Here is a 10,141-nt window from a genome sequence, read left to right as displayed (position 1 = left end):
TCTACATGAAACAATTTCTGAATAATTGGCACTTGTTTGTGAGGCCTCATAGCAGATGGTGAGGTCTGCCACGAGTAAAGAAAGATCAGTTAAATGTGTCAAACTCTGATATCCAAAAAGCTACTGAAAAAAGTAATTAAATAATCAATTTTAAAGAAGATAAGAAACAGCCAACACTAATTTGTCAAGAGCAAGTCATGTCAGAGAAAGAAATTCCTTCTCTGACTACCCAGTGACTTTGACTGGTCTAGTAGATTGAAAAATAATGTATCTGGGTTTTAGAAAGGCTTTTTTTCCATTACATTCTCTTAAGTAAATTAGGGTGATATGACCTACAAGAAAAGTATATAGTGTGGGCATACATCTGTGTTCAAAATCTGCACTCAAAAAATAGGAGTCACTTGCCAAGAAAATGGAGGCATATACCCAATAGCTTACCTTGGAGAACACTGTGGTTCCAAGGTTCCAGTAATGTTAGTTTAATCTGTGATTTAGATCACGTGTAAGGGAATGATATAACAAAATCTGTAGGTAACAGAAATGTTTTATGGGTTGTGAGCGCTTTGGAGACAGGTTCAGAATCCAAAACCATATTGCTAAATTGGATAAATGCTCTGAAATAAAAAAAAAAAAATTAATTTAGAGCTGTATTTGGCAAGGCAATACCAATTGCACAAATAAAAAAATGGGGACATAGAATCATAGAATGGTTTGAGTTGGAAGGTACCTTTAAAGATACTCTGATCCAAACCCCCTGCCATGGGCAGGGACATCTTTCAGTAGGTCAGGTTGCTCAAAGCCCTATCTAAGCTGGCCTTGAACACTTGGAGGGATGGGGCAGTGTTGTGGTTTAACCCCAGCCAGTAACCAAGCACCACAGAGCCACTCGCTCACTCCTCACCCCAGTGTGATGGGGGAGAGAATCAGAAGAGTAAAAGAAAAAAATTGTGAGCTGAGATAAAGACAGTTTAATAAGTAAAGGAAAAGCCATGTGCACAAACAAAGCAAACCAAGGGATTCATTCCCTACTTCCCATGGGCAGGCAGGTGTTCAGCCATCTCCAGGACAGCAGGGCTCCAGCACGTGTAGTGGTGACTTGGGAAGACAAACGCCATCGCTCCCAACGTCCCCCCCTTCCTTTTTCTTCCCCCAGCTTTACATGCTGAGCATGACGTCCTATGGTCTGGGATACCCCTTGGGTCAGTTGGGGTCAGCTGTCCCGGCTGTGTCCCCCCAACTCCTTGTGCCCCCCCAGCCTCCTGCTGGTGGGGTGGGGGGAGAAGCAGAAAAGCCCTTGGCTCTGGGTAAGCAGGGCTCAGCAGTAACGAACACATCTCTGTGTTATCAACACTTTTTTCAGCACAAATCCAAAACATATCCCCATACGAGCTACTATGAAGAAAATGAACTCTATCCCAGCCAAAACCAGCACAGGCAGCCACAGCTTCTCTGGGCAACCTTTTTCTAGTGTCTCACCAACCTCATCATAAAGAATTTCTGCCTTATGTCCAATCTGAATTTACCTTCTTTCAGTTTAAAACCATTGCCCCTTGTCCTGTCACTACAGGCCTTGGTAAAAAGTTTCTCTCCATCTTTCTTATAAGCTCTCTTTATATATTGAAGGGCCATAATAAGGTCTTCCCAGAACCTTCTCTTCTCCAGGCTGAATAACCCGAACTCTCTCAGCCTTTCGTCATGGGAGAGGTGTTCCATCCCGCTGATCATTTTTGTGGCCCTCCTCTGGACCTGCTCCAACAGGTCCACTCTGTCTTATACTGGGGACCCCAGAGCAGGATGCAGTACTCCAGGTGGGGTCTCAGGAGAGTGGAGTGAAGGGGGGGGAGAATCACCTCCCTTGACCTGCTGGCCACACTTCTTTTGATGCAGCCGAGGATACAGTTGGCCCTCTGGGCTGCAAGTGCACATTGCTGGGTCATGTCCAATTTTTTTATCCACTAGTATCCCCAAGTCCTTCACAGGGCTGCTCTCAATCCATTCATCCCCCAGTCTGTATTGCTACTGGTGATTGCCCCAGCCCAGGTGCAGGACTTTGCAGCTGGCCTTGCTGAACTTCATGAGGTTAAAGACTTCATGAAGGTTCTTCATGAAGAACTTAATGAAGTTAAGGTCTTCCTAACTGGACAGCAGTAGGACAGAAAAAAATGCAAGGTCTATAGTGGATCACAAACACAGCGAGATGCTTCTCCAAAAGGAATTAAAGAAAATACATAATATTCATTTTAGGTTGTATGAACAGAGGTGTGAGGTTTAAAATAATTACTGCATTGCACTTAGAACTGATGGGACCTTGTGTATATTTATCAGGTATATCTGCCTATACTATTTGATCCACAGAGTTCCCCACCTCTGTGGGCACCCTCATGTTCAAGAGGGATGTGTCTGTACTGCAAAGTGTCCAGAAGAGGACAAAACCAGATAAAATGTTTAGAGAATAATCATTATAAAGTGGAAAAGAACTGAGGTGATTTAGCAATGCAAAATGGTTGAATGTTGAAAAACCCACCTGCCAGATATCCTACTGAAAGCTTCCCTCTATCAGTTAAATACTTACACTTTGCTTAAAACATTCATGGCTTTTCCCGTAGTTTTGTGTCAATTTTTCTGGGTACCCAGGTCCTCAGGCTGCTGAATTTCACAAAGGACGTACTGCTGCCATATCCAGGTAATGACATGAGCAGTACAGCTCATCAGACTCACATACTGAGTAAGGTATAGAGTGTCTCTTTGCATGTGCTTGATTCGTTTACCCATGACAGGCCATTGGCATTATGCCCAGGAACATACAGAAACATCTTAGTTGTTTATGCTAGAAAGCAGAAGTCTGAGGAAGGGACAGAACGGCAGCTCTAAGTGTTAGACAAAAAAGAATCCTTTATGGGGAACAATGATCAGTTGGTCACCACGTCCTCTGGTGCTAGCTGAGATGTGACTAATTTTCATGAGAAAAATTTAGATTATATATCACAGATTAGAATCTGTGTTATACAACTTTCTGTAACATGCTATCCAAAGTCTACTTTCTTGAATTACTCAGTAGATGAACTTGGCATTTATCTGAATGCAGATCTCTTTTCTCACTAGCTATTAATTTCTAGGTAGAGTAGTACCTCCTGAAGTCATTAGCAGTATTTTCACCTTCAAATGCTAATATGTTAAACAAATTCAAACCATTTAATTATTTTACCATGCTTTTTGCATTTACAAGCATGTTAATACGATTTCATTACTGCCTTGGCTATAATCAAAATTACAAAGAAATATTTCCCCTTTGAATTTGTAGTAATAAGTAGCTACAAAAACATGTTGCTATTTCTATGCTTTGAGGTCTTAGTAGCCACAGGAAAAAAATACAGAAAAAGCCCAAACCAATTCCTCATTCCAATCAATCTTCAGCTATTTTCACAATTAAGAAAGAAACCAATATAATGCTGGCAATTAATTGCTTAGTCCTGCTGAGATGCATCATTTTATCCTAGGGGAGCACGTATCTTGGGAAAGAGTTCTATTTAATTTGCAACCATAATCAAGTGATGTGTTTTTATCTATGTAGGAAAAGTGTTTGAATTTTATTTACAAATGGATTTCAGCAGGATGTGGCTTACAACCTTGGGTAATCACACTGAAAGGGCTTGCAACTATTCTTGTGAGTAAAATGAGTGGGATTTTCTATAGCTCTGACCCACTGCAAAATAGCTCAAAACTGCCACTAATGTTTTCTGTCAACAGTTTCTCAAAAGGTTTTTAAATTTCATTTGTTTTGCTAACCTAAAAGACACTCACAGTTTTGCTAAGGCCCTACATAATACAGTAGCTAGCAGTAATTGGTACTATTTTTTTCTTTCAGTATACTTTACTTTTGTGCTAACGCTACTTGTCAGGAAAACATCCCAGTGGTTTCAAATCAGAGATAGCTTGACATTTCTCAAATGTGGACAAGGGAGAAGACCCAAGATGTGCTTAGAGGACTCATTCTGGAGGTTGTTGCAGAAGCTGAATCAGGTTGAGGATGCCTCCTTGGGCTGCAAGCTGCTTGAAGTGATTAACTGCTGTCAGAAGACCATCTCCAGAGCTCTCGCAAGAGCTGTGCTGCCAGGTGACAGAGCCAGGTAAAGTGCATGGGGAGAAGCTGGGCTAGGGTCCAGTTAAAATTCAGCTGACTTTGGTTGTGACAGTTTGAAGGAGCATTATAGGCAAGAGACCTGTTTGGCTGGAGAAGTTCAGCTGTCCGCCGCTGGGCTTTGCTACCTTTGAAGAGGAATCAGAGCCGATGGGAGTTTCCATCTCCGATTAGCTAGGAGGAGATTTAGATTTCCTGTGATTTAGTCCCATCATGGCTGTGTAGCAGAAGCAGAGAATTCCTGTGCTCCTGGCAACTTCATATAATAGCCTTCATTGACCTTGTCAGCGCCATGCGTAACACAATCTATTTTTTCCATGTGGTCTGTAAAATCATCCTGGAAGTGCAATACAACTTGAGAGTGAGGGGGTAAGCGGCTGCGGGAGGGCACTGGAAGTTCGGCTCTAATTATAAGGCTTTAGTCTTAATCCACTACTTTATGAAGGGTGCTCCACACCTAAGAATTTCAAGAGTGGTGTTCAAAAATATCACTCATGAGGTATTGCCTAAGCCATGAATTGGATAATTGCTACACTGAAAATATGCAGTGGAACCAGGAAAGGGTTAATGGCTTACTGGAATTGAAGAATTGTTCTTAATGGGTGCAAAACTCCATCTGCTTTCACAGTGTGAACCTGGAAAATTATGGTACTATCTATGCCATCCATTTCCTTCTCCTCTGATGCATTATAATACCATCTAAAGAAAGAACTAGCCAGCACATGGTTTTCTATATTATGCAAACTGAACTTTTCAAATTTGTGAAGGATGTCAGCAAAAGTTGTCAGTCTTGTACACAGATCATTACCAGTTTTGAAAGGTGAGACTCAGAACTGCAGACTGCAGGTTAGCTTCTTTCTCTTTCTCTGTCTCCCCTCCTTCCATCCCTTCCTTTCCTTCTTCCCTGCTCCCTTGCCCTTCTGATTTTTTCTTTTTTTTTTTTTCTTGTCTTCCTTTTATTTCTTTAGAATAAGAGGCAGAGTTTTGCAAGACAACATGAAAGTTTGGGGAAATCATCTATGAGAGCAGAAGATGCTTTTGCCATTTGTTATGCATTCAAGCAAGTGCTACAATAAACAAGAGGCTTTTATACTGTTTACTTCTGCTGAGCCAAATAGTAAAAACTGTCAAATGTTTGTGGCTTAGTTACACATGCCTGGAATGCTTATGTTGTTAGCTTTAGTGCATATGCTTGCCACTTTGTGTTTGCTTTGCTAGCTACGCTCGTGATGTTCACAGATGAAGATGGACATCATATAGCATGAATTACAATGTTCAGGGTGAAGAGCATCTTACCTCAGGGATGCTCTATGTACTGTAAAGGCTGAGCCTCTTAGCCTGACAATTCCCAGTGAATCTTGTGTTAAATCCCACGTGTAATAAAAAGATTTTGTTTTATTTTTAAAGAAAAACACCTGGCCTGAAAGTCCACCTTCTGTATTTTAACATAGCCTTTGAACTTTTTTTTCCATGCGTACTTACCCAAAGGCCTATATCCAAACAAAAATCTGGGAATCTGACTGCCTGCTTAGTTCTGGAAATACTAAATTACTCTCTCAAACTATTCTAATTGATTCCTAATCTAGACATCTCTGAATATACCTGTGCCTGTATCTCTCTGTGGGGTGTGGGGCCACAATCCAGCTACAGCAAGACATTCTGAACCTTCTGCTGCCCAGGGTGAAGGTCTCTCCCTGTGCCTTGGAGGGGCACCAGTGGGAGAGGGCAAAAGTGTGATTGTGGTCCCCGCTGCCAGACCCAGACCTGCCCCCCCAGCTGATTGCCCATGCTGTGGGCTTATAGCTATCCTTTGGGGGCTCATGAATTTTTCTCTGTTGTTGGCTACACAGAGTCTGCCAGGAGGAGAATGCATCTTATACCCTGGTAACATTGGGCTCTCTTTTGGGATGTAAAAGCTGTGGATTCAAATCAGTCAGTGTTTGAGGAAGGATCACAGAAGAAGTTTTCATGCGTCCTGTGTTGTTAGAGGATGTTGGAGGATGGAAACGGAAATCTCTAAGTGAAGGAAGCAGGTTGCACAAAAATGCCCTGCAGCACTCTTGGATTGATGCCTGAGAACAGAGTTTCAGGCACATGCTTTTCATTAGCATTTTATATTGGATAGTTTGGGTATATCATCCTGACGGTTCTTTAGCCCTTGTGTAGTACCTAGTTTTTCCCTACATCTTGTACAGGAGTTTTGAGAACTTAGGACAGCAATCTGAAGCCCACTCTTGGAGCTTGACACCCAAATTTCCACATTTGCCACAACTGAACATGGCAGAACCTGAGGCCCTTCGGGAAAACATAACCAAATGAAAGGCTTGGAGGAGATTCTTCCAGCCATCCTTGTGGGTCTGCTCCAGCACCCTGACCTAAAATGAGTCTTCCTGACTTCAAGGGGCACTGAATCAGGTACCAGGCACTCAGGGACTATTTTGCATAGGTATATGCATTCCTTTCTGATTTTTTAATGAAGCACCAAACGGTTAGAGACTGTGATATAGTTATTCTGTGTTTTTAGAGGAACCTAGCAGAGGGCAGAATTTTTACAATAACTGCTTTATAAAGCTAAATAATGTTTCTCCTTTTAAAATTATTTTAAAAGTGGACTTTTTCTGATAGCCAGTAAGTTTAAATTCTTCTCAGCAGGTACTCTTCTCTGCCATGTATATCAGGTGTTGAGATACTGTAGCAATAAAAAAAGTTTAAGAAATCTCAAGCACTTTTATTGAAAGATAACCTTTCTTCACAGACCGCAATTTTAGCTCTTGTTAATTTAACACTAAATACATGTTGGACTGTACAGCATTTGGGAAATAGTTATTTTAAAAATAGTAGATCAGTATTGTAAAGGAAAGTTGTACAGAAATTGAACATTGGACAGGTACAGTAACATACAACAGCTTCCAAATGGCAAAAGTATTAAGGAATAACACTGACAAAGAATTCAGTGATTGTTAAAGCCCATAAATCATCAAATCAACTTTGCAGAGACGAAGAACTCAGCCAATAACTGAAGTTATCATTTATCACTAGTAGCTGCAAAGCAATCTGACGTCTGTGCAGGCCTGACCACTGGGGAAATACCCTCAGCTCCAGGAGGTCTGGGGCAGCAGGGCGTCACCGTCAGGGCAGTGGCATCCTACTGCGGGCTGCCGATGGCAGGGCAGGACGGGGGACAGGACTAGACTGCTGTGCATCTAAGGGGTCCCTAGGAGCCTTCGGGTCCTGCCAGCAACCGCACATGACATACAACAGCCTTTTGATTGTTGTAATTAGTACGCAAACTTGCTTAGTATCTACACCTAATGAAAAAGTTGTAAGATCCAGGGTATGAGGCATGGATTTTGTCCCTACACCCTTCCTGACCTGCTGTGCTGCATTGCTCCTCAGCAAGCCCTTGGGCTATAGGCTGGTTGACTTTAAACAAACAGGAGCCTTGCAGTAAACAAACACAGATACTTCGTTTTAGAAGTACATAAGGGGATTTACACTGCAAGACTATGATCTCTCTATTTATCTGATCATAGTAATGGAATGGTCAAGAAGCTTTTTCCAGGGTTTGCTTGTTTTGTGGTTTCTGGTAATCTAAAAGCACATCTTCCAAATGCAAAGTGAAAGTATATTAAATGTAGCATGGCCACAGAAAAGGAGAACAAAGACCCAGCACATCTCCCCTAATGAAGTACATGGCAAAGGCTCCATTTAATTCAGTAGGAATGGGACCACGAATAAATAGTAAGTCATAAATATTACTTATGTACTCATACAGTAGACTAATTAGAGTGAGCTGAGACAAACAAAAAACCCACATCGTTTTACATGAAAATTATGCACAAAGCAATTTACAAATAGTTAATGTAGTCATCATATATTAATCAACTCTTAAAATAATTATAGCTGCATTTCCACCATTTGTCACAATACTCAAAAACTCTGGACAAAGCAATGAATATAATAGCGACATACAAAGAGCGTGTTTTCTGCTGGCAGTCAGCATGGCGTTCTGTGCCTGCGGTCAGAGCCAAATCCACCCATTGGGTACCCAGAGAGCCAACCACTTTTTGAAATTCTTTTTTTCCTCCATTGCGATGCTCTCAGGTGAGGAAGTTCTAGCAATATTAATCTCTGCACTGCAGAGTTGTTCATTTTGACTTAAAAGGTTCTTAAAAGCTTTAAAAATAAGTTAGCAATAATAACTCAGCTCAAAGATTTTGTCTGACCCGTTGCTTAAACTTTTAGCAAAACAAAGGAGAAAAAATCCCGATGAAAAACTACATTCCCAATACTACCAATTCACCTATTCATGACTGGTTTACTTACAGGATACAATCTCTCAAAACCCTCATGCTTGATCACTCCATTTTTGTTGCTAATTTGGTACATTGTGACAGTAAGGATGCTGGTCACTGAAAGCCAGTTTATTTATAATTCTGCATTTCATTTTGATAGCTTATAAATACACATGGCCCAACAGATTACTAACTTTCTTTACTTTATAAATCCCTCCCTTCTCTCTGCATATTATTCACTGCATACACAGATTGCAGTGAAAACAGTTGTTAAAAGTGCATCCTTCATTAAACATTTTGAATCTTCTTTCTTGTTTACTAAGATACTTTATCATGCTGCCGGTCCTGAAAAAATAGTTTAGGGAAATTCTGTGGTCTGCATTATGTGAGAGTTCAGACACAATGGGCTTTTCTTATCACATTATCTATGATCCTGTGAAAAAGTAAAAAAGTAAAGCAAATGAACAGCTGAAAATCAGCTGGCACAAACTGAGCTTCAGCCTAAACTGAAAACTGTATCACTTACTACAGTTGACAACTTCTGAACAGGTCTCTAAAATGGTGCAAAATGATTATTATTCTTCCATGAAGATATACAAGTTGAAGAGAGAATACAGGTGTCAAAGCATGATTTCACAGAGCAGTGCATTCATGGGCCTCTGTAGACCTCAATGTCATATTCAAGGCTGAAGTTACAACAGCCAATTCTGTATTGTGAACATTAATAAAACTGCAGAACAGCTCATAAGCAGTTAACAGATTTCCTCTGGCTGAACAACAGTAGCCACATGATTATTTTACTGGTAATTCATTGCAGAGCAGACCAGTGGAGACTGAAAATATCAAGTTCACTGGAAGTGTTGAACGTAAGGCCACAAAGACTTTTTCTCCCTTTTTCATATTTCATTTAAAAAAAATGTAAAAAAAAAATTTACACATAGAAAAAAAATCTATCTCAAATAGAACTAAGAAATATCAGTCTGCTCCACTAAAATTAATAGAATATGTTTGTTCACTTGTTTAAAGACAAAACATTTCACCACAAGGACAGTAAAGCACTGGAGAACATTACCCAAGGAAGTTGTGCAGTCTATGTCTTGGAGATTTTCAAGAGTGAAATCTTGTGACTAGGCAAATCCCTGAAAAACCTGGTCTGAATTCAGTGCTAATCTTGCTTCGAGCAAGAGGTTGGACGTGATGCTCTTCCGAGATCCCTTCCACTTGAAATAGTCTATGATTCACTGTTTCCACTGCTCTTGCATAACCTGAAAATTACTGATAGAACTGGAAAGGTGATACCTGGGAACCTTAAAGTAAGAGCACTCTCTTAGCTGGTTCTCTTCTCTATGCCCACAGGACCAAAGGCCTACACAAACTATGAGCTCCTTGTTCCTGTGCTGTACATCCTTCCGGGAAGACACCATATGATATAATCCAAGACCTGTATCTTGGATTAGGTACTTGCATAAGCATTTGCCTCTAGTACCTGATGGGTTAGAGGCTTCATTTAGCCAGGTGTTGCATATCTGTAATCATAATCATTGCTGCAGGGGATCAGTTACCATTTTTTGTATAGTGACAGCTCCTGACTAGCCTAGTCATGGACATAGCCCTATTTTACCAAGCACTGTATAAAAAAAAAAAAAAGAAAGAAAGAAAGCAAAAGAAAAGGGAGGTAGCCATCCTAAAGAGATAGCAGCCTCAGTCA

The sequence above is a fragment of the Accipiter gentilis genome, chromosome 11 (genome assembly GCF_929443795.1).
Source record: "Accipiter gentilis chromosome 11, bAccGen1.1, whole genome shotgun sequence".
NCBI classification, from domain to species: domain Eukaryota; kingdom Metazoa; phylum Chordata; class Aves; order Accipitriformes; family Accipitridae; genus Astur; species Astur gentilis.
The sequence above is the reverse complement of the archived record's forward strand: the minus strand, read 5'-3'. Positions refer to the sequence as shown.